Here is a 24,520-nt window from a genome sequence, read left to right on the forward strand (position 1 = left end):
CGAGGTTTCTCTATGTTGCCCAGACTGGTCTCAAACTGCCAGGCTCAAGCGATCCTCCCTCCTTGGCCTCCCAAAGTGTTGGGATTACAGGCATGAGCCATGGTGCTTGGCCGTGTTTGACTTTTCTAACTGCCAAATCCGATCCAGTGCAATTACTTAATTAGATTATATTACTGTTTATATTAAACTCAAATAATGATTAAGTTGGAAAAATTTCATGACAAGAGCTCACAGGTGAAAATCAACCAAAATCAGCTAGTGCTTGTCTTAACCTATCCTTGGCTGTGTATGCTGCCTCAATCATCAGAGGGAATATGAGGCTGAGCTGACAGATGAATGACCCCTGCTAATGGAGTACAGATAATTCATAGTTAAGTTCACATGTGAAGCCAAATGTGATCAACAGCACTTGCAAATGTCTCTCTTTCAATACTGCCACATGACAAGAACACTGGTGATGTCTTCAAGAGGTCTCCCTCTATGGTGTTTGACCTCCACAGCACACTCTTCATCTATAGCTTGAGAGTCCAAGGCCTATCCAGATGACAGGATATTTTTAAAAAACTTTAAAAATGGAGACATAACATACATACAGTTGTGGCAGCTAGTTTGCAAAGATGGCTCCAATCCCCATGCTCTGCCAGTTCCCTCCCACATTGAGTCAGGCTGGCCCATGACTTGAGTTAAACAAGAGAATGTGACAGAAGTGACCCTGGGCCAGTTCTGGGCCTGGCTTCTAGAAGCGTTGGTAGGTTCTCCTTTCTCTTGGAACACTTGTTTTTGGGAGCCCTGTCAATTTGGATCCTCCAAGAAGCAAACACCAAGGCTGAATCCTATGTGCAGGACATTTATTAGGGGAAATGCTACTGAAGGACAAAGAGAGAGAGGGCAGGAGGAGCCTGGTAACACCTTCAGATTTTGTTTTGGGACTGACACTCATAAAAGGAGAGAAGGAAGGAAAGAAAGTTGAGTAGGAAGCAGGGCAACTCTGGGAAGCTCTGGGCCAGGCTGATGAGGAGCCCCAGAGAAAAGATTGCCCATTAGAGAAGCCCCTCCATGGGCAAGAATGGCCCAGCTCTAGTTCCCCCGCTGTGCTCAATCAGTGGCTAGGAAAAGCCTTGGGGAGAACAAGGTCTTGGTGTGAGGAATGTAAAGGATCCCAAAGGCACAACACCTGCAGGCTGTCAGCTAACTACACTCCTTGCAGCAAGTTCTGTTCTGGAAGGAGGTCTGAGTGACAGGGTCTGTGTGGCTGCCACACATTTCCACTCTACCAGAGAGGCCATGTGGTGAGAAGAGGTCCTGAGACTACATGGAGCAGGAGGGAGGCCCAGCTCTTTGAGCATCCAGAGGTGAGTTTCCCAATGACTCCAGCCCCAGCTACCATCTAATTGAAAGCTCCAGGGGATAAGCTGCCCAATCAACCCACAGAACTGTGGGTGGTAATAAATGCTTGTCTTTGCTTTAAGCCACTAAGTCTTGAGGTGGTTTGTTATGCTGCAGTAGCTACCAGCAAACAACAGTGAAGAGCATAAAATGCACCAATTTTTATTTTTATTTTTGAGATGAACTCTCACTCTGTCACTCAGGCTGGAGTGCACTGGTGTGATCTCAGCTCACTACAACCTCTGTCTCCTGGGTTCAAGTGATTCTCAAACCTCAGCCTCCCCAAAAGCTGGAATTACAGGCACCACATCATGCCTGGATAATTTTTCATCTTTTTAGTAGAGATGGGATTTCACCATGTTGGCTAGGCTGTTCTCAAACTCCTGGCCTCAAGTGATCTGCCTGCCTCGGCTTCCCAAAGCGCTGGAATTACAAGTGCGAGGCACTACCCCCGGCCAAATGCACCAATCTTATATCAGGTTGGTGCAAAAATTAATTGAGGTTTTTGCCATTACTCTCAATGGCAAGAGCCACAATTACTTTTACATCAACCTAATACACAGCTCAATGAATGTTTACATATACAAATCCATATATATCCATATGTAAAGATCACTCGGGGCAGGTCATAGTGATTCCCGCTTGTAATCCCAGCACTTTGGGAGGCCAAGGTGGGTGGATCACCTGAGGTCAGGAGTTTGAGACCAGCCTGGCCAACATAGTGAAACCCTGTCTCTATTAAAAATACAAAAATTAGCTGGGTGTGGTGGTACATGCCTGTAGGCCCAGCTACTTGGGAGGCTGAGGCATGAGAATGACTTCTATCTAGGAAGTGGAGGTTTCAGTGAGCTGAGATCATGGCACTGCACTCCAGCCTGGGTGAAAGTGAGACTCCATCTCAAAAAAAAAAAAAAAAAAAAAAAAAAAACCACTCGTATCAAGATGTAGAACAGAGCAGCGTAGAATGTTCCCTCATGGCTCCCTCCCCAGTCATTGCCACTCCCCAACATAGAGATAGCCACTCCCCTGAGTTCTATCATCATACATTAGTTTTACACATTCTTGAACTTCACTTAAATGGACTGATACAGTATGTACTTTTTAGTGTCTGTCTTCTTTCACTTATTGTTATGTCTGTGACTCATCCACATGGTTGGATGCGATGGAAATTTGTTCTTTTTTTGTTGCTGCATAGTTTCCTATTTGTATGAATATACCATACTGCATTTACCCATTGTCCTGTTGAACGTTTGGGATGTTTCTGGGTTTTGGCTCTCATGACTACAGCTGCTTTAAACATTCTTGTATAAGTCTCTGGACAGACATGTGCACCATTTTCCTCAGGTCTATATATCTAGCAGTTAGATTTTTGGGTTGTGGGATGGCATATGTTTGGCTTCAGTAGATAATGCGAAACTGATTATTTTGTAAACAGATTTGTATTTAGTTCAATAAATGATAATGATAACTCAGGGGCATTTCAGTAAGAGCTGCCCTGCTTGTCTTTCTCACCCACTTGACTTAAAGCTCCATGGTGGCATGAATCATGTCTGTCTTCTTTTAAAATCTTTTTTTTTTTTTTAATTTTTTGGCTAGTCAAAATGAAGCAGAGAGAGTGGAGAAAGAACAAAGACATCTGTAGCTGATTGTGATCACTTCGTTGTAAACACCACTGCAGTCGGACTAGCCTATCTTCTTCAAGTAGTGCAGTGTATGCAGTACCTATTTGTTGGGGAAAAAAAAGAGTATATATATGTTGGGTATGGTGGCTCTTGACTGTAGTCCCAGCACTTTGGGAGGTCAAGGTGGGAGAATCGCTTGAGCCTAGGCGTTTGAAACCAGCCTGGGCAGCAAAGTGAGATCCTGTCTCTACAAAAATATTTTAAAATTAGCAGAGCGGGGTGGTGTGTGCTTGTAGTCCCATCTACTAGAGAGGCTGAGGTGGGAGACTTGCTTAAGCCTGGGAGGTCGAGGCTACAGTGAGCCATGATTGTGCCACTGCCCTCCAGCCTAAATGATAGAGTCAGACCATGTCTCAAAAAAAGAAAAGTATAAATAAGGTGCCATTGTTTAACACTGAGAAATATAGAATTCCGACTGGATTTAGCTACTATGGTGAGCAAATGGAGGAAAAAATACTAATTTTTTGTTTCTGGACCTTCCAAAGGTATTATTTATAATCATTTTTTTCCAGAAGTGACAGTATTTATAACCATTTGACTGTAGATGTATGAATAGGGATTTTGGAAACTTTCTACTAGATTTCAGTATTGTAGAGACAGGTCCAGAGTAAAATGATTAAGTCCTTAGAGTAGGGCTGTTTAATCTGAAGTTTGTGGATGAGTTTTGTGAGGGCCTGAAATTGCATGCAAAATTTTATGTGCAAACAGATATATCACTCAGGATTCTTGATTGCAAGTGGCAGAAGCTTAGCCAGGATTCACTTAAGTAACGAAGGGGTTTCATGGCAGGGTCTTGGTTTGGCTCATGTAGTTCAAGGAAGGTAGGCACAGCCATACCTAGGCCAAAATCTAGGGGTTAAGCCTGGAACTTGGACTTAAAAAAAAAAAGACAGGCCGGGCACGGTGGCTCAAGCCTGTAATCCCAGCACTTTGGGAGGCCGAGGTGGGTGGATCACAAGGTCAAGAGATCGAGACCATCCTGGTCAACATGGTGAAACCCGGTCTCTACTAAAAATACAAAAAATTAGCTGGGCATGGTGGTGCATGCCTATAGTCCCAGCTACACAGGAGGCTGAGGCAGGAGAATTGCCTGAACCCAGGAGGCGGAGGTTGCGGTGAGCCGAGATTGCGCCATTGCACTCCAGCCTGGGTAACAAGAGCGAAACTCCGTCTCAAAAAAAAAAAAAAAAAAAAAAAAAGACAAAAACAAAACAAATTAAAATCTAGGGGTGTCTCATGCCCTGATGGCTTGAGGACATCTGGTTGACAGAATCCAAAGCACATCTGAAACCCAAGTTTCAGGAGGACCTAGAAAATGTAGTTTTTAGCTTTCCAATTTCTGCAGGACAGGAAGCACCCTAAAAGAATGTAATCAATCATGGGATTCTTTCTTTTTCCTTTTCTTTTCTTTCCTTTTTTTTCTTTTTCTTTTTCTTTTTTCTTTCTTTTTTTTTTTGAGATGGAGTTTTCCTCTTCTTGCCCAGGCTGGAATGCAATGTGTGATCTTGGCTCACCGCAACTTCTGCCTCTTAGGTTCAAGTGATTCTCCTGCCTCAGCTTCTCGAGTAGCTGGGATTACAGGCACATACCACCACACCTGGCTAATATTTTTATGTTTTTAGTAGAGATGGGGTTTCACCAAGTTGGCCAGGCTGGTTTCGAACTCCTGACCTCAGGTGATTCACCCGCCTCGGCCTCCCAGAGTGCTGGTATTATAGGTGTGAGCCACCATGCCAGGCCATGGGATTCTTTCTTTAAGATCCCAAAAAGGTCCTCAAAATCCTTCTAACACTGGCCATCAATGGTGCAAAGTTGGATCTATTGGTGAAATCTATTTGTCATGCTTGTGCTATTTCATGTTGCTCCCAGATTTCTTATTTTTGTTAATAAAAATATATGCAAAACTTAGAAATAGGCAAAATGTTGGCCACATGTCCTTTCAATGTCATATTAGAACACCATTTATAGCATATTTCTCTATAATGGATAACATAACAGTCTGTCCTAGAAAGGCAGACCATAAACTTACAACAAAAACTGCTTCAGCCCAAATTGTTTTAGTACCAACCCATCCAACCAATGTGTTCCAAGATTCAGCAACTTGTGTGGTTTACAAAATCTTACATATGTTCATTCTCTGCCCAGCTCAGTCTTAGAACCATCTGAGCTTAGCCATCGAACTTCCTTCTTTTGAGTTGCTACTGAGATGTTATAAACTCAGGGCTTTCCCTTACTCAGCAAGTTTAATAAATTTAGCTTTCTGTCATCAAAGGGTGGCTCTGGTGGTCTTTGTGAGGTGCTTCGTCAAAGTCAATGGGTGCATTGCTGTATAGAAAATGAAGAGTGAGGTTGGGTGTGGTGGCTCATGCCTGTAATCCCAACACTTCAGGTGGCCAAGGCAGGAGGATTGCTGGAGTTGAGGAGTTCAAGACCAGCCTGGGCAATTTAGTGAGACCTCATCTTTACAAAAAGTTAAAAATTTAGCTGAGCATGGTGGTGTGTACCTGTAATCCTAGCTACTTGGGAGGCTGAAGTGGGAGGATTGCTTAGCCCAGGAGACAGAGGCTGCAGTGAGCTGAGATTGTATCATTGCACTCCAGCCTGGGTAGCAACAGCAACAACAAATAGCAAACAAAAAACAAAAGAAAGAAAAAAGAAAAGCGAAGAGTGGGCAAAAAGGACAAAACAGAAACAACCCTAAATAACTTGAAGCAAGGTTTTATTAAGTATAAACTTCTTGGAATTAGCAATCAATCAATAAAATTATCCATCGTCCTTGATTTGAGGAGAGCGGGCCTCTGCATTTGCAGACAGTGACAAACTATGATTGAATGGTGGAAAACTACTATAGAAGAATATTGGGGAAGTGTTGAATCCCAAGTGGCTACAATCTCTCTTCAAACAAATGATCCCCTACCTGCCAAAAACTATGGGATGATTTTTGGTCCCTACCTGGCTACAGTATTTGATGACGTGGATCACGCCCTCCTTAAAATTTTTCTGTAGACTTTCATGATGCTGTGCTTTCCAGATTATCTTTCATCCTCTCTGATAATTCCTTCTCAATCCTGTCTCTTCGGAGAGAGATGAAGCAGGATAAAAGGTAAGAAATGACCATTAAGTTAGTGGTTATGATGCCATCCATGCTGTTACCAAAAGTCATGGAGCAGAGCAGACAGTAGACAGATTATAAGGGATAGAAGGAAGGGTAGCAACAGTGCCTGTGGGCCTCTGTTTCTAAAATTTGGAGATTGTTGTTGTTTTTGTTTACTTTGGGTTTTTCTTTCTTTGATTTTTGCTCTTCCCTGTCTGCCAATTTTCAAGCAGTCAGTGTTCATCTGTCATGCACAGGAACTGTTCCTGGAGCTGCTGTGGTGCAGAGATGGCAAGTCCCCTCCCCATCCTCCAGGAACAGATATTTGAGGATGAAGAAGAGAAGCCAAGCACAATGGGCATCACAGAAGATGGTGAATGCCCCGTGAGCCCTGCTATAGACTGAATATATGTATCCCTTTCAAATTCCTATCTTGAAATCCTAACTCTCAAGGTGATGGTATCAGGAGGCAGGGCCTTTGGGAGGTGATGAGTTCCTGAGGGTGGAGCCCTCATGAACGGGATTAGTGTCTTTATGAAAGGGACCCCAGAGAGCTCACTTGCCCCTCCCATCATGTGAAGACACAGCGAGAAGGCATTCTCTATGAATCAGGAAAGAGGCCCTCACCAGACACAAAATCTGCCTGTGTCTTGATCTCGGACTTTCAGCCTCCAGAACTGTAAGAAATAAATTTGTTGTTTGTAAGCCACCCAGTCTATACTATTTTGTAATAGTCACTGGAATGGACTAAGACAAGCCCCCAGGTTACCTGGAGAGATTTGTTTTTAAAAATTGAAGAGACGTGACCATATTTAGATAGGAAGATAAAATCTAGAGGAATGTTAATGTGTGTTCATGTTGGTACTCATTAAAAGTGAACTTTACCACGTTAAGCCAGAGGCATTCATTGTCTTGAAGATTTTAAAGACTATTACAGCAGGAATGCAAAAACAAAGTAAATATCTAACTTTTAATCACCAAAATAGGCTCTGAAACCCGTTTCAGGGGCAGTGGTTGAGAATGAAAACTATTTCCACACAGCTTACTACTTGTATCAACATGTTTTGGCTATCCCAATTCATGATTAGAAAGAGCCTAAATCAATCCCTTACTGTGGTAAGAACTGTATGATTTGAAATTCAGGAGCTCTCTGTCTGAGTAGCCAAGTTCCCTGTGACAAAGAGGGCTTATTAGTTGTGATTGTGTTCAGCTGCAAGCTACAGAAAAAAAAGGGCTAAGAATGGCTTTTCAAAGAGATGTTTATTTCTCTTACCACGAAAAAATGTGAAACATATAACAAGGCAAAAGGGTGACTGAAAGTCTTCCAAATGTCATATGACAGCACTGTCCAACAGGCCAGCTCAAGGCTAATTTCATTCTCTAGGAGAATGTACCTTTGTTTGACACTTTCGATTAATTAGGGTTCATACTCTGTAAACTTACAAGTAAATGTATAGATTTTTGACTAAGAATAGTAGAAAGGATAACCCCAAAGGTTATGGCTTTATTGCCCTGTAGGGTAGTAAGGGCTTTGATGCTAACTTAAGCTTCTATCAGCACATTTTTCTTGTTTGAATATACAAATTTTGGTTTCTCAAATGATCTCTGAACCAGCTTTACTATGCTGCAGATTTCTTCATTAATGACTCAAGTAAATTTTTACACACATTCATCTATATTTAGGACTATGTGGGGGTGGAATGAACATCTGGGGTCTAGCTGTTCCTTTAAAGGATTTTTATCCCATCTGTTTTTGGCTCCACCCTGCGACCCACCTTCAGCAGGCTCTCTCCTTCTAATTCCTAAGCCTTTCTGGGGTTCTGTGACACGAATCACCTTGCTTCTTCTTGGATTCCCACCTCGCAGGCACTTAGCTTTTTCTGCTTTATTGTGTTATTTGCCACTTGGCCATCTATTTTCCAGCTTTCAAAATTTTGTTGTCATATCTCATCTGCTGTCATTTTTGTGGGCTTTTTGCTTCCTTGTGAGTTTATGCCTTAAAAAATTTTCTTTCAGTCTTTCTAGTGGGGTTTGAAGAGGGGCCTAAGATATAGATATATGATCAATATATGTATATATATATATGAGATATATATATATATGTGAGATCATATATGTATGAGATCAATCTGCCTTGCTTAACTAGAACTGAATAATTTCAAAATGTAGCCCCAAATACAGCAGTGATTTCTTTCTCCACAAATGAAGAAATTCATCAAGGGTTGAAAGAGGGCCAAACTTCTGGTGATTAAGCTGTTTGGACCTTGGTCTGATTTCTTTTAAAACATTTAAAAAATATTTATGCCCAATATTTTATGCTGAACATTATAAATCACAGTACTTTGAATCTCAAGTGATAAATTCAGTCTATTCAATGTATTAAATGCAATCCCATCATTGACTATTTATCCAAAGGAAAAGAGATCAGGCTGGGTGCAGTAACTCATACCTGTAATCCCAGCACTTTGGGAGGCTGAGGTGGGAGGATCGCTTGAGGCGAGGAGTTCAAGACCAACCTGGGCAACATATGAAGTCCTGGCTCTACAAAAATATTTAAAAACTGACTGAGTGTGGTGGTACGTGCCTGTAGTCCCAGCTACTCAGGAGACTGATGTGGGAAGATTGCTTGAGGCCAGGAGTTGGAGACTGCAACTGCTATGATCTCGCTTCTGCACTCTAGCCTGGGCAATATAGTCAGACCCTTTCTCTAAAATAAATCAATAAAAAATAAGAAAGAAAGAGACTGTGAGATCACAGAAAGTAGGGGTTAACTACCAATGAGACAGAGTGTAAATAATAAAATTGTAAGAATGATAAAAAAAAAGAAATCAATATATCAAAGGGATACCTGCACCCCCATATTTATTGAAGTACTATTCACAACAGCCAAGATATGAAGTCAACCTAACTGTTCATCAACAGACATATGGATGAAAAAAAATGTGGTATATATACAAATGGGATACTATTCAGTTTTGAAAAAGAATAAAATCCTGTCATTTGCAGCAATATTGATTAAACTGGAGGTCATTATGATGAGTGAAACAGGCACAGAAAAACAAATATTGCATGTTGTCATTCATATGTGAGAGTGAAAAAAGTTAATTTCATGGAGATAGAAAGTGGAATGACAGAAACCAGAGGGTAGGAAAGGTGTACGGGGTGGAGGGTAATGAAGAAAGATTAGTTAATGGGTGCAATCATACAGTTAGATAGAAAGAATAAATTCTAATGCTTGATAGCAGAGTAGGGTGACAGTGGTTAACAACAATATATTGGATATTTCAAGATAACTAGAAGAGAGGACTTGAAATATACTCAACACATAGAAATAATAAATACTTAGGTGATAGACACCCTAAATGTCCTGACTTGATCATTATACATTCTATGCATGTAAAAAAATATCACATGTGCCTCAGAAATATGTACATATATAGTATATCAAATAAATAAATAAATGCACCACTGAATTGCACTTTGGAAAGTAGCAAGCACTGGGACATGCAGAAATGGTCCTTGCTGGTATTATCAGTGTCACACTTGTATGCAGTGTCAGCATCTTTTGCTTGATAGTTAATGCACTCTGGTATGGAAAAGCCATCTTATACATGCTGCCTGTGACTTTTCATGGTATGTTGAAGAAACATGCTCTGAGTAGTGACAATTTAGTCAGATTACTTCCATACTGATTCAAGAAGCATATTGCTAACATCCAACTGTCCTCAGTGAATAAAGGAGTGTGAAAAAACTGTCATTTTTGTTAGGCTGGACAAATAAAATATGGCACATATACACCATGGAATACTATGCAGCCATAAAAAATGACGAGTTCATGTCCTTTGTAGAGACACGGATGAATCTAGAAACCATCAGTCTCAGCAAACTGACACAAGAACAGAAAACCAAACACTGCATGTTTTCACTCATAGGTGAGTGATGAACAATGAGAACATCTGGGCACAGGGAAGAGAACAACACTCACTGGGCTAGGTGGGGAGGGAGGGGAGGGGAGGGGAGGAGAGGGGAAGGATAGCAGGGGGTGGGGTGGGGAAGATGGGGAGGGATAGAGGGATAACCCAGGGAGAAATGCCTGATGTAGTTGATGGTGGGGGAAGGGGATGGAGACAGCAAACCACCATGGCATGTATGTACCTCTGCAACAATCCTGCAGAATGCAGGATATGCACATGTACCCCAGAGCCCAAAGTACAATAATCGTAAAAAAACCCTATTGTTTTAAGCTGACAGCTACTTAACACTACTTGCATGAACAAACTAACAAGCAAAAAGAAAACTAGTAAAACCCCTAAATTTTAACTTCAAAAAAAAAAAAAAAAAGAAGAAGAAGAAAAAACTGTCATTTTACTCACACACTATAGTTGGCATCTATTGTTGCCCCATGTCCATTATCCATTCAACCTTTTTTGGTATAATTCTTTGACTTTCCTTAGGAGGTCCAGCCCTCCTTGCATATCAGACTCTGTGCTTTGCAGAGAGTTGAATTCATCCCCTTCTCCTGGGGTGGATGGTGATTCAGGTGGGACCAGTCAAAGCATTGCCTTCCCTTGGCCATAGAAACAGATTCATGGATGGGCATGTGACCCAGTTGGACTTAGCCAATAAATTCTCATACACTTCAGTTGGGGATACTGGAAGAGTGGCATGTTGAACTTCAACATGAGAGCATATGTGACTGGAATAGCTGGAAGACACTCTGCAGAGCCTGAAATTGAAACTAGCATGACAGAAGGCAGAGAGGAAAGATGGAGACAAACCCAGTTGTGATAATATTGCTTGGAGTATCTGAATTCAGTTGTGTAAACTAATAAACACTTGACGGCTTAAGGTAGTTGCAATTATTTTTCTGTCACCTAGCAAAGCTTTGCATTGCTGCTTGCATAGTGGGTGCTACCCCAGTACTGGCTCCCACAATAATTTTTACCTAAATAAAAAATCACTTTTGTAACCAGGGTATTCAGAGATAAACAGAAGAAAACATTGAGCACATCTCACTCATGTATACGCATTACATATGCCAAAAGTAAACATATTTTAGCCGTAATGTAAAATATCTGCTCACATAAACACCATAATAAGTACTTGTTTATGCAGAATGCCATTGATATTAGATAATGTACAGCACCATCATTTGATAAGAGAGTTTTGCCAACAGACCATTACATTTTCCTTCCTAACACAACATTTCTATTAACTTTGTGAGTAGTTTTACAAAGTTTTTGGCAGCAGTACAACTTGAACCTTTAGCATCCTGGAAAGCACAATTTTTAGCTTATTCTGGAAAATCTCAGTGGGTTCACCAGAGAGGTCATTGTGCATTGTTTTTGAAAAGCATAAAAAGGCTGTGGTGGCTTCCTGCCACTATTTGACAGTTTCATAATAGGCGAAGCACAGGCATCTATAGATAACATCTAATTCTCATATAATTATTGTATTTCTCATTCCTATTCCCTTTTTTTGTCATCACTATTACATATTCTTTTGTCCTAGTAATAGAGTCATACTCTATATTCACACTGACTTCTTATGTATTATTTACATTTATGAAGTTATCCTACACTGCAGTATTTACATAACTTTTTCTTAACTGCTTTTATACTACAATGAACTGTTGATCTATTTTTAAAAGTTGGGAATATAACGGTGCACTATGGTTACAACGAAAAATCCAAATTGGACAAATGTAAGTAATAATATGTAAATGACAAAAATGTATTAGCTGACATCAAATGTACACTAGCAACTGAATATCAGCAAAAGGAACTGACTAGTAGAGCCTTTATAGTGAATGGATAAACTTTAGGATTGTGATGATAATTGAGAACATAATGAAGTTTCTGTGAAAATCATAATTTAGGCCAGATGTGGTGTCTCACACCTGTAATCCCAGCACTCTAAGAGACTATGGTAGGTGGATCACTCTACATCAGGACCAGCCTGGCCAACATATGAAACTCTATTTCTACTAAAATTACTAAAATTAGTCAGGCATGGTGGCATGTACCTGCAGTCCCAGTCCCAGCTATTCAGGAGGCTGAGGCAGGATAATCATTTGAACAGGGGAGGGGGAGGTTGCAGCGAGCTGAGATCATGCCACTGCACTCCAGCCTGGAAGAAAGTGCAAGACTCTGTCTCAAAAAGACAAACAAACAAACAAGCAAATGAAAAACATGGAAAGCCATCCCATGCTCATGGATTGGAAGAATTAATATTGTTAAAATGTCCATACTACCTTAAGCAATCTATAGATTCAATGTAAGCTCTATCAAAATACCAATGACATTCTTTACAGAAATAGAAAATCAATTCTAAAATTTGTATAGAACCGTAAAAGACCCCAAATAGCCAAAGCAATTCTGAGCAAAAAGAACAAAGCTGGAGTAATCATACTACCTGACTTCAAAATATTCTACAAAGTTATAGTAACCAAAACAGCATGGTAGGGGTGTAAAAACAGACACATAGACCAAATGAACAGAATAAAAAAGTCCAGAAATAAATCCACACATTTGCATCCAACTGATTATTGACAAAGGAGCCAAGAACATACAGTAAGGAAAGGACAGTCTCTTCAATAAATGGTGCTAGGAAAATTTAATATCCGTATGCAGAAGAAAAAAACTAGACCCCCCCCTCTCTCAGCATATACAAAAATCGACTCAAAATGGATTAATCATCAGGAAAATGCAAATCAAAACCACAATGAGATATTGTCTTACCCAAGTTAAAACGGCCATTACCAAAAAGACAAAAAATAACAAACGCTAGCAAGAATGTGGAAAAAAGAAAACTCTCATACTGTTGGTGGGAATGTAAATTAGCGTAGCCATTATGGAAAACAGCATGGGAGTTCTTAAAAAAACTAAAAATAGAAATACCATATAATCCAGCAATCCCACTTCTGGGCATATATTTAAAAGAAAGGAAATCAGTATGTCACAGAGATATCTGCACTCCCATATGTATTGCAGCAGTATTCACAATAGCCAAGATATAGAATCAACCTTAATGTCCATCAATGAATGAATTGATAATATGATGCATATGCCACAATGCTATTTAGACTTAAAAAAGATGAAATTCTGTCACTGTAGCAACGTGGATGAGCCTGGAGGTCATTATGTTAAGTGAAATAATCCAGGCACAGAAAGATAAATATTGCATGTTCTCACTCATATGTGGGAGCTAAAAAAAAGATGGTTGCATGGAGGTAGAGAGTAGAATGGTGGTTACCAGAGGCTGAGAAGGGAAGAGGGGAGTGGGGGATGAAGAGACGTCAGTTAATGTGTACAAACATACAGTTACATGGAAGGAATAAGTTCTAGTGTTTGATGGCACAGTAGGGTGACTATAGTTAACAATAATATGTGGTATATTTCAAAATAGCTGGAAGAGAAGAATTGCAATGTTCCTAACAAAAAAAGTGATAAAAGTTTGAGGTGATGGCTATCCTAAATACCCTGATTTGATCATTATACATTGTATACAGCTATCAAAATATAATGTGTCCCATAAATATGTACAACTATTATATCAATTTTAAAAAGTGACTGGGGACACGAAAGCGTTGACAGTAGGAGAAAGAACCATTGGCATCAACATTATGATTTGCCAAAATATCAGCAGCCCACAAGTTGGGTGGGAAGTATGTTTTTGAAAAGGTTTTATTAAGTAAGAATTGGTGTGTTTTGAGACATTTATTTTTTAATTAAAATTTTTTAATTGTGGTAAAATATACATAACATAGAATTTACTATCTTAACCATTTTAAAGTATAGTTTAGTAATGTTAAGTGTATTCACACTGTGGTGCAACCAATCTCCAGAACTTTTTCGTTTTGCAAAATTAAAACTCTGTGCCCATTAAACAGTAATTTTCCATTTCTTCCCAGCCCCTGGCAACCATCATTCTACTCTCCATGTCTATGAATTTGACTACTTTAGGTACTTCATCAGTGGAATCATATAGTATTTGTCTTTTTGTGACTGGCTTCTTTCACTTAGCAGAATGTCCTCAAGGCTCATCCATGTTGCAGCATGTGCCAGAATTTTCCTTTTTTTCTAGGCTGAATATTCTTTCACTGTATGTGTATAACACATTTGTTTATCCATCTTTCTGTTGATGGTATTAGTGCAAGACAACTATTATTTTTTAAAATTTAGTTATTTTATATGTATGTATACCTTGCTTAATTCTTATATAAGCTGATATGAGACAGAAATTTCATTTAGTTAAAAATATCAATCAATCAATCAATCAATCAATAAAACAAAACTTACCTAGAGTTAGCCATACTAAGTTTCGGATATGTGGTTTTGAAACTTGCTAAAAATAAACTTTACATTAACTTCACTATTTAAGATCTGAACCTAACTATTTTCTGGGCTCAGGAAGCTTTTCTTTAATGAATTATATATATATACACACACACACACATACACTCTCATATATGTATCTATAATATAGAATGTTTATATGTCTCCTGTTCTTTAAGTAAACTACATATATGACCCAACAAAGAAATAGAGGTGATTAGTCATTTACTAAATGACTTATAATAAGATTTATTTTAAATCTTGTCCTGAATTTGTTTAAATTTCACTTATTTTTATAAAAATCAGGTTCATACAGAAAATTTCAGAGATATATCTGAAACATATCCCACCACAGGGATTATCAAGTGAAACACAACTCCCAACACAGAGTGGGAAAGAGAAGTGGCTGTCAGGAAGCCTGGGAAAAAGTTGGAGAACTGCCCTCCCCAACTGGATATTCAGATGAAGATGCCTTATATGGTCCTACTCTCTGGAACCAAGGAATTCTTTTGGGGGCCCTGATACAGGCTAAGAGAGAGGCAGGGAAAGAAGATTTAGAAAGAGTACCATTTGAGACGTTTATTTCTACTGCTCTCACTGCAGAGTCTTTATGTTTGCTTTTAATTGACGTAGTCCAATAATGATGCATGAAAAATGCAATAATGACCATGAGAAAATTTCAGACCTAGGGTAGGCAGTGTTGGTCTACTGCCAAGATTCCCTTCACCAAATGATGGACATACCAGTGAGTGCTATCTCCTAATGGTTCACAGCTGCTCCCTTCTTTGGACACTAGCCCTCAGCCAAACGAGTCACTTCAGGGAGGTTACACCTCCATCACCTCCCATGAAACAACAGCCCACAGGCAATGACCAACTGACTCACATAAAAGACCAGCTCCTTGTCTCAAAGTGGGACTGACTGTGGTTCTGATCATGCTCCGGAGTGGCCCATGGGTTCAGGCTAAGGGAAGTCAGCAGCAGAGATCACTTCCTTGCCTAGCTCCCTCTCCGGCCCCATCCTGTTTCCTACACACGCCTTCTTCTGAGAGTGCTTCTCCATCAAAGCACCGACACAAAAATCCCCATCTCAGTTTCTGCTCCCAAATAATCCAACCTGAGCCAGGATTTTGTATCAGAGAGTAATACGATCCGTATCTCACACACACACACACACACACACACACACACACACACACACACACACAAATGTGCAGCACAAGCCAGACTATAAATATTTAAGTGCTTTCAGTAGAATCTATATAGAATTATGCTTAATAAACAAAGCCTTCTACCCCAGCACTACAAACAGGAACCTTTTACGGTGAATATAGATTGTGGTCTCATTCTTCATTTTTGTTTCCTATCCTCTTCTACTTTGACCAAGTTGATGTGGCTACTGAGTCATCTGGGATTCTATTCTCTGCCTTGTGAGGCCACAAATGCATTTATCGCTTCCTTGGGGGTGTCACAACCCACAGGAGAGTGCAGGTACATAAATCACAATTCCAGTTAACTGATTTACATCGACAGTGATGCCTGCTCTGTGAACTGTAACTCTTATACGCATAGCATTCCTTTTCTTGGTACATAAGTTCTCTTTGGAGATAAATTTTAAATAAGAAAACTGCTTTGGCAAGTGGCACTGGTGTAAAGAAAAAAGAATATGAAAACTGCTTCTTAATACAGAACCATAGAAACAAACAAAGGAACTAAATGAGGATGATGAGGCCAATATACCCTTTTTCACAGTTAAGGATATTTCCAAGTAGCATTTTTAGGACAAAGAGCATATCTTACTCATCTGATACTTAATAAATAATGGTTGATTTACATTCTACCAAAAAGATATATGCACTCACATGTTCATCACAGCACTATTCACAATAGCAAAGACATGGGATCAACCTCATTGCCCATCAATGGTGGATTGGGTAAAGAAAAAGTGGTACACATATATCATGGAATACTATGCAGCCATTAAAACCAATGAAATTATATCCTTTGCAGCAACATGGATGAAGCTAGAGGCCATCATCCTGAGTGAATTAACACAGAAACAGAATATCAAATATCCTATGTTCTCACTTATAAGTGAGAGCAAAATCTTGCTACACATGAACATAACGATAGGAACAACAGACACCAAGGACTCCAAAAGGAGGGGGAATCAAGGGTTGAAAAACGATCTATTGGGTACTATGTTCACTATCTGGGCGATGGGATCAATAGAAGCCCAAACCTCAACTCCACGCAACATACCCTTGCAACAAACCTGCACATGTACCCTCTGAATTTAAAATAGAAACTTAAATTTTTTAAAATGATGTCGATTTAAATCAAGGGAGGAATCAGAATTGCCAGGAAAGTACTAGAAACACAGTGGTAAAGTATCCTTTCAAGATTTCCTCTCATAAGAGGTTTATGTTTTCCTTTGCAACAAAATTCCCTCCTAGTTTAAACCTACCTTCATGACATGATTTCATTCCCAACTCCATGTCTTATTTCACATTTTTACTCATTTATTTAACTCTTTTCTCTAGGAGTTCCAGCCAGTCACTGAAAACTTAAATTTTAGTTTGGCTGTTTGCTGATGACTTCTGAGCAAGTACTATAATCTCGTGAGTAGCAGTTTCCAAAGTGACAATGTAGATTTGGTTGTGTCTTGGAAATGCTCCCCTCTTCGTCCACTCTTATTTACATATTACAGCAGAATCTGGGGGAAAAATTAGCTTCATATTCAGACAGCTGTCCAAGCAGTGTGAGTTCAAGGTGCCTAAGATATGGAATTGTATTAGTTGTCTCTTGCTGCATAACAACAGCTTGAACAAAATTTATTATCTGTTTCTGAGGTTCAGGAATTCAGGAGTGACTTAGCTGGGTAGCTCTGTTACTGGAAAGGGGTCTCAATCCAGACCCCAAGAGAGGGTTCTTGGATCTTGCACAAGAAAGAATTTGGGGCAAGTCCATAGAGTAAAGTGAAAGCAAGTTTATTAGAGAAGTAAAGAGACAAAAGAATAGCTACTCCATCCTCTCTCCGGTCTGTGCCTCCAAGATGACAAAAAAAAGAAGGAACAATGGTCATGCCAAAAAGGGCTGCAGCCACATGCAGCCTATTTGCTGCACGGACCATGCCCGATGTGTGCCCAAGAACAAGGCCATTAAGGAATTCATCATTCGAAACATAGTGGAGACCGCAGGCGTCAGGGACATTTCTGAAGCTAGTGTCTTCGATGCCTACGTACTTCCCAAGCTGTATGTGAAGCTACATTACTGTGTGAGTTGTGCAATTCACAGCAAAGTAGTCAGGAATCAGTCTCGTGAAGCCTGCAAGGACCGAACACCCCCACCGCAATTTAGACCTGCAGGTGCTGCCCCACGACCCCCACCAAAACCCATGTAAGGAGCTGAGTCCTTAAAAGACTGAAGACTATTCTCTGGAGAAAAATTAAATGGAAATTGTACTTAAAAAAAAAAAAAAAGAATGGCTACTCCATAGGCAGAGCAGTAGCATGCGTTGCTTGACTAAGTATACTTACGGTTATTTCTTGATTATACGCTAAAAAGGGGTGAATTATTCATGAGTTTTCCAGGAAAGGGGTAGGGAGTTCCCACCCTTGCTCCCCGCACCCCCCAAACTAAGGGTTCCTCCCCCTTTTAGACCATATAGAGTAGCTTCCAGACATTGCCATGACATTTGTAAACTGTCATGGCACTGGTGGGATTGCTTTTTAGCATGTTAATGTATTATAATCAACATATAATGAGCTGTGAGGATGACCAGAGGTCACTTTCATCACCATCTTGGTTTTGGCTGGCTTCTTTACTGCATCTTGTTTTGTCAGCAGGGTCTTTGTGACTTGTATCTTGCGCCAGCCTCCTATCTCATCCTGTGACTTAGAATGTCTCAAACCTCCTGGAAATGCAGCCCAACAGGTCTCACCCTTATTTTACCCAGCTCCTATTCAACATGGAGTCACTCTGGCTCAAATGCCTCTGACAGCTCTGGCTCAGAGTCTCTCAGGAGTCTGCGATCAAGCTGTTGACCAGGGATGTAGTTATCTAAAGTCCTGACTGAGGCTGGAGAAGCCATTTCTAACATGATTAACTCACACGGCTATTGGGAGGAGGCCTCAGTTCCTTCTTATGTGGACCTCTCCACAGGACGCCTGAGTGGCCTCATGACATGGCAGCTGGCTTCCAAATCCAGAGCTAGTGATCTAAGAGAAAATGCTTCTGTAACCATATTGCCTTTTACGACTTAGTCTCGGAAGTGACACACACAGAAATTTGATGGGTACATTTTAAACCACAACACTGCTTCCTAACATCTCTCTTGTTCTTCATAGAGCCTCTTTCAAATTTGCAAAGTGCTTTTTAATATGATTTTGAGGTCAAATTAATGTCAATCTATTCATAAACCTATAATGAGAACAGACAGGATTTTAAAAAATTCATGAGCATTATTTTATTCAATTAACTTTTTTTGCAGTAATTTGAGATTCACAGAAAATTGCAAAAATAATACAAAGGACTCTTGCATAACTTTAACCCATAATTTCCAAATGTTACCACATTTGCTTTATCAACAAACATTTAACAACAAACATGTATTATTTTCTCTTTCTCTCTCTCTCTCTCTTTCTCTCTCTGTCTCTCTGTCTCTGTCTCTCTGTCTCTCTCCCCCCAACTGGAGTGACAGGCATAAGTCTCAATCATTGAGGTTTATTAAGCCACTTTAGAGTGCTTATGGGAAAAACATGAGCCACAGACACATTTGCTGCTGTTTTTCTGAAGTTTTCAGATTTAGGGAGGACAGGAGCAGATAGACAGTTAGGTAAATACTGTGTTTTATATAAGATAAAGTGACTGTCTGAAAAGAGAAAGGGAGTAAAGGAAGAGTCAATTACACAGACATCTCTGGGTAGGCGGAGGAATGAGCCTTGTCTTTGTTCTGCACCTGGGAAGATAAGCTTGTGATGACATTATCAGTGCAGAATGGAACAGACTAGTTTTATGAGCTAGACCTGAAGTTACCATTGGCATGTCCTTGTTTCTGGGAGGTCAGCAAAGAATTTACTTATGAATAATCTGTGGAAGTCGTCCTTCCCAGATACACGAGGCCTTTTACCTCTCCACAGGGATCTGACTGCTGCGTTACTGTTAGTAACAGCTATTCATTTTGAAGAGGGTGTTGCAATGACCTTGCCTTTTGCATAAGAAGGCTGGAGGATCCTGAGATTTTTTAAATTTTCCTTTCCACTTTCCATCTATTTTCTTTTTTGAGTCATTTGAAAATAAGTTGCAGACATAATAACCTTCTACCCCTGAGAACTTCAGTGTACATTTCCTAAACACAAGGATATTCTCTTGTATAACAACAATATGATTATCAAAATAAAAAAAGTCACGATCATCTAACATACAAATTTTATTAAATTTTTACCAATTGTCCCACTAATGTACTTTCAAGTAAAAGCGGGGAAGAAGAAAACCTATTTTTTTCCCCTCAATCAGGATCCAGTCCAGGATACATAGCACTTAATGGTCATGCCTCCTTTAATCTGAAGCAGTTCCTGAGTCTTTCTTTGTCTTTCATGACCTTGACATTCTTGATGTATATAAGTCATTTATTATGTAGCGTTTATCACAGTTTGGGAGCAGATGGTATTCAATTTGCTTACAAACCTTATTATCATTTCTCTGTAAGCTTCATAAATCTTCCTGAGACACACATAAAAATAAGCAGTCCTAAATATATATATTTTTTGAGACAGAGTCTCGCTCTGTCTCCAGGACCAAGTGCAGTGGCGTGATCTCAGCTCACTGCAACCTCCACCTCTCGGGTTCAAGCGATTTTCCAAGCAGTTCTAAATATTTTAAAAGATTTTTTTTTTTTTTAAGACAGGCCTCACTGTATCCCCCAGGCTGGAGTGCAGTGGCACGATCTTGGCTCCCAGGCTCAGGTGATCCTCCCACCTCAGCCTCTCTAGTAGCTGCGACTACAGGCATGTGCCACCACACTTGGCTAATTTTTTTTTATTTTTAGTAGAGTCTGTTGCCTAGGCTTCTGGGCTCAAGTCCTGGAATTACAGGGATGAGCCACTGCACCCAGCCTAAACATTTTTAGTCCATCAATGGCTTGTGAGCTGATAATTTTTAGAATTGGTAAAGGGAAAAATCAAACACTGACCTTGCCTTCCATATCAATCTTTACCACTGGGGAACCAAATATAGATGAGATAGATGAGAGAGGTTTCTCTTTTAAAATTTTTTTTTAAGAGACAAAAAAAAAAAAAAAAAAAAAAAGCCTGTGTTGCCCAGGCTGGAGTGCAGTGTCATGATCAAAGCTCCCTGTAACCAAACTCCTGGACTCAAGCAATCCTCCAGCCTCAGCCTTTCATGTAGCTGTGACTCCAGGTGGATGCCACCTGGCCTGGCTAATTTTATTTCTTTTATAGATACAGAAGCTCCGTATGTTGCCCTGGCTCGTCTTGAATTCCTGGCCTCAGGCAATTCTTCCACACTGGTCTCCCAAAGCACTGTGATTACAGGCGAGTTTGTCTTTATGTGTTTCAGCAACTAACTACCAAAGGAATGACAGAATTAAAATATCACCATTTTTCAATTCCTAATGAATAAATAGATCCAAACATTGATCATCAATGGATGCTAACATCACAAAAACAGTCAGACATAATGTGCTCCTGGCCAGACACACCAGAACTACTTATGAAATACAATTGCTGAAAAAGCAAACCGAATTTTAACAAGTCTCTCTAAATCAGCACTGTCCAATAGAAATATGATGCAAGTCACATATGTAATTTTAAATCTTCTGGTGGCAACATTCAAAGCAACTAAAAAGAAACATATGAAATTAATTTTAATAATTATTTAACTCAATATATCATCATATCAACATGAAATCAACATGAATTAATTAGTAGTTAGATAGTTTATATTCCATTGAAACCTGTGTGTATTTTACGCTTACAGCCATCTCTATTTGGACTGGTCACATTTCAAGTTTTCAATAAACACATGGGGCTAGTGGCCACCACATAGGACAGTGCAGCTCTAGACAAAACCATCAATGTGCAGGAAATACAAAAGACAAAGAAACATGTTAGACATGTCACAGAGAAGCAAACAGCCATAGCAAACCATGGGACTCTCTACAAGACAATTTTATTTCTTTAACAAATAAATTACAAGTGGAAAAAAGGAGATGGATGGGGAAATTCTACATGAGAAGAGGTTTAGGATGCATATAATCCAGTCACGACCTGTGGATCTTATTTGGACCCTGATTCAAACAAACTAAAACAAATGTATGGCATTTATGACACAAATGGAAATTTGAACAATGGCTGGGTATTTTGTGATAGTAATTATTTAATTATTCAGGTGTGATGATAGTCTTGCAGTTCCTTTTTTTAAAAAATGAGTTGTTACCTTTTAAAGATATGTACTGAAGTATTATGGATGAAATTATACAGTGTTTTAGATTCATTTCAAAATTATTAGGGGCTTTCCATTTCTGTTAAATATCCAGAAGAGGCGTATTCATACAGACAGAAAGCAGATTAGATTTTTGTGTTTGTTTTGGGACAGGATCTCCCTCTGATGCCTGGGCTGAAGTGCACTGGTGAGATCATGGCTCACTGCAGCCTTGAAATCCTGGGTTCAAGTGATCCTCCTGCCTCAGCTTTCCAAGTAGCTGGAACTATAATCGTGTACCACCATGCCTGGCTAATTTTTGTAAAAAAAAATTTTGTAGATACAAGGTCTTGCTATGTTGCCCAGGTTAGTCTCAAACTCCTGGACTCAAGTGCTCCTCCCCTCTTGGCCTCCCAAAGTACTAGGATTACAGGTGCGAGCCAGCATGCTGGGCCTGAAAGCAGATTGTTACCAGGTCTGGGAGGAATGGGGAGTGGGGAGTGACTGCTCAGTGGGTATGCGGTTTCCTTCTGGAGTAATGAAATGTTCTAGAATTAGATAGTGGTGATGGTTGCACAAGATGGTGAATTACTAAATGTCACTTAATTGTACACTGGTGAAATGTTGAAAATGGTTAATTTTACATTAGATGACTGTCAACACTATAGAAAATTGTTTAAATGATATGATTGAAAGATAAAAACTATGGGGCAGGGGAGAACATGTGGGTTATAGACAAAACATTGAGTTTAAGCTGATAATTGTTGAAGGTGGGTGATAGGTATATGTGGGTTCATTCTACTATTCTCTTCATTTCTGTACATATCTAAAATTTCCAATAGTAAAAAATTAAAAATAAAATCTGTTAAGCATGAGGGAAACTTGAATATGGACTGAGTATTCAATTATGTTAAAGGACATTGTTTTTGAAGTGTAATAATGTCATAGTGTTTATGAAAAAGAAACCCTTGTCCGGGCACTGCCAGTGGCTCACGCCTGTAATCCCAGCACGGGTGGATCATGAGATCAGGAGATCATGACCATCCTGGCCAACATGGTTAAACCCCGTCTCTACTAAAAATACAAAAAAATTAATGGGCGTGGCAATGTGCGCCTGTAGTCCCAGCTACTAGGGAGGCTGAGGCAGGAGAATTGCTTGAACCCAGGAGGCAGAGGCCACTGCACTCCAGCTTGGGCGACAGAGTGAGGCTCCATCTCAAAAAAGAAAAAAGAAAAGAAAAAAACCCTTACCATCTACCAACACATTCTGTATTATTTATGGGTGAAATGACATGATATCTGGAATTTGCATTAAAATATTCAAGCACAAAAGAAAAAAGCAGGGAGAGGATAGTTTGAAAGATGATTTTGAAAGTGCTGACCACTGTTTTAGCTGAGTGATAGGTACAAAGAGGAGTATTTTATCAGTCTCTCAAATTTTTATTTCTGAAATTTTTGTAATAAAATATTTTAAAAATACATCAACCCTTATCAGCAACCCCTTTGCAGCCCCATTTGTTCATTCCAATATGTAAGACCTCACTGCAACTCTGGTATCTAAGTGGTTTTTAATGTTAACATTAAACAGAAATTTGAAACAAAATAACAATATTGAGGCATGCCTTTCTCTTTGAAAATAGCGAAATATCTGGCAACTAGTCCAATTGTTTTGTTGTTTTAGAATGAGATTGCATGAGACAGTTCAGCACATCTGGATGACAATGGCTGCTTTCCTTTCGCATGGGAAGAAATAGAAGTGCATGTTCATTTTGAAGAGGATGTTCATTTCGCATGTGATGTATTCTCTTCATGAGACTCCACCCTTTAACTAAAATGGGACTTAGGAACAGGAGTACTGCAAATAAACTGGATTTTTTTTAAGCTTCAGAACCTCTTGGAGGAATATGTGTTTGTAAACAGTTTCTATATTATTACACATGCCAATTAGGTAACTATGAAAATAATAACACTCGATTAAAACATTAAAAAGTTGATCACCTCTGTAATCATTTCCATTTTAGAACTAGAGTACTGTACTTGCATTGACAGAAAAAGGCTTTAATGCACAATGAGGCTTTAATCCAAGGCCTGTGCAATAGAAAACTTGGAAACATTTTGTAGTTCACAAAACTCATCCTCAATTTTGACTGAAACCAGCTGTTTCATTTAAGCCAACAGAGATTAAAAAAAATAAAATAAAAAACAACTATGGTTTCTGGAGCCAGATCCTACAGAGCAATGCCTCAACAGACTTCTGATCCTTTAAGAAATCACTACTAGAAACCTTTTACAAGTATGTTATGTCTCCAGGAATTGTTTTAAAGAATTGGCTTAAAATACATATTTAGCCACGTGTATGAGAGTTCATCAAATATATAACATGATTCACTGGGACAGTTATAATCAAATAGAGGAACAGTAAAAAGTGTTGGTGATGAAGCAGGGAAACTGGAACACTCATATGCTGCTGGTGGGAATATAAAATGGTGCAACCACTCTGAAAAACAGTCTAGCAGTTCCTCAAAAAATTAAACATAGAGTTACTGTATCACCCAGCAGTTCCACTCCTAGGTATATACC

General features: G+C 39.5%; 1 pseudogene; it reads left to right on the forward strand.

Moving 5' to 3' along the window:
* Positions 1 to 17,552: 17,552 nt before the first annotated feature.
* On the forward strand, positions 17,553 to 17,900 carry LOC101030906 (small ribosomal subunit protein eS26 pseudogene; annotated as a pseudogene).
* The last annotated feature ends 6,620 nt before the right edge of the window (positions 17,901 to 24,520 follow it).

The sequence above is a fragment of the Saimiri boliviensis genome, chromosome X (genome assembly GCF_048565385.1).
Source record: "Saimiri boliviensis isolate mSaiBol1 chromosome X, mSaiBol1.pri, whole genome shotgun sequence".
In the NCBI taxonomy this organism is placed as follows: Eukaryota; Metazoa; Chordata; class Mammalia; order Primates; family Cebidae; genus Saimiri; species Saimiri boliviensis.